Genomic DNA, 1,860 nt, shown 5'->3' on the forward strand with positions numbered 1-1,860 from the left:
AGACGCTTAACCAACTAAGCCACCCAGGCACCCCTCATCTGAACTGTTTTTAAGTGTATAGTTCAGAGGCATTAAGTACCTTCACTGTCACCACCATCCATCTCCAGCACCCTTTTTTTTTTTTAAATATTTTATTTATATCTAGGAGAGAGAGAGAGAGAGAGAGAGAGAGACAGCGTGAGCAGGGGAGGGTCAGAGAGAGAGGGAGTCACAGACTGAAACAGCCTCCAGGCTCTGAGCTGGCAGTCAGCACAGAGCCCGACGTGGGGCTCGAACCCACGAACCGCGAGATCATGACCTAAGCGAAAGTTGGACGCTTAACTGACTAAGCCACCCAGGCGCCCCTCCAGCACCCTTTTATCTTCCCAAACTGAAGCTCTGTCCCCACTAAACACTAACTTCCCACTCCTCCTCACCGGCCCCTCCCACCCCCCGGCCCCACTTCCTGGCAACTCGTGTTCTACTTTGTCTCTATGAACTTGACCACCCTATGTACCTCATGTAAGCGGAATCACACAGTTTTTGTCCTTTGGTGTCTGACTTACTTCACTTAGCATAATGTCTCCATGGTTTGTCCATGTTGTAGCAGGTATCAGAATCTCCTTCCTTTTTAAGGCCGAATAATATTCCCCTGTATGTGTATGCTACATTTACTTACCTATTCGTGAACATCTTCACCTTTTGGCGACTGGAAATAAGGTTGCTATGAACATGGCTGTACAAATGTCTCTAAGAGTCTCTGCTTTCACAGAAGAGGACTTTCTGGATCATATGGTAATTCTGGGTTTTAATTTTTGTGAGGAACCACCATACTGTTTTCCACAGAACTTCTGTGATTTTAAGTCACCAAAACTTGGGGTTGTTCGTTATTGCAGGATAACCTAGCATGTCCTGACCAATGCTGCCCGTCGCCCCGGATAATCTAGGATCAACCAGGGTTCTGCAGGCCACAATGGAAGGGACAGAAGTGAGGGGTATAGGAGCCCAAAGGCTAAATCAGTCTGAGCTAGCCCTGGTGTCACGTGTGCTCAGGACCAGTAGGGTTCGCCGGCGCTGATATACCTCTTCTTGGGACCACATGGGGGGTCCTTCTCATGCCGAAGACATCAAGGCCATGCTCTGGAGCCAACCTGTAGCCACATGGTTGCTACTGGACACAAACCCCTTCTAACATAGTCAACTTGGGCCTCTTGACCCCCGCAACACAGATATCCAAGGTCACACACATCACGGGCTCCCGATGATTTCATCATGAATAGTTCTACCCAGTAGAAACTTATAGTTACCCATCTTGATCCTGAGGATTTCAGCTTGCTAAGAGTGACTTTAATTTTTTTAAAAATATGGTGTGGTGATCTGAGTCAGATGAACCAGACTTTGAATCCTGATTCTGCGGCTTCCTGACTGCATGGCTTTGGCTAAGCCTCAGTTTCTTCATTCATAGAGTGAGGATAATATAAACTACCACGTGGAGTTGGCAAAGACTAAGGGAAATGTGCCAAGTCTGGTGCCTGGTATACAGGACACACTCGGTAAACAGTCAGTATTTGGGGGCACTATTATATAAGCCTTTGAGGAAGGGAGAGGTATGGCAGCCATCTTTCTAAGCATGCTTTTCCCCTTGGCCAAGCTTTAGAGTATTTGTGGATGCCCACCTTGACGTGGAAAGCCAAGTGGCAAGGAACCTTCAATGTGTGCATTCATTCAACCGCTGTTTGTTGAGAACCTACTAGGCGCCAAGTGCTGGGCTACAGCTGTGGTTCCCATCCTCATGCAAGAACCAGCACAGGTTTCTGGAACTGGCCAGGTGGAGTCTGGGCATGCAGGGCCTGCTGTCATTGGGAGGGGGGGGGATTGGGG

Source organism: Crocuta crocuta, unplaced genomic scaffold (genome assembly GCF_008692635.1).
Source record: "Crocuta crocuta isolate KB4526 unplaced genomic scaffold, BGI_CrCroc_1.0 scaffold246, whole genome shotgun sequence".
NCBI classification, from domain to species: domain Eukaryota; kingdom Metazoa; phylum Chordata; class Mammalia; order Carnivora; family Hyaenidae; genus Crocuta; species Crocuta crocuta.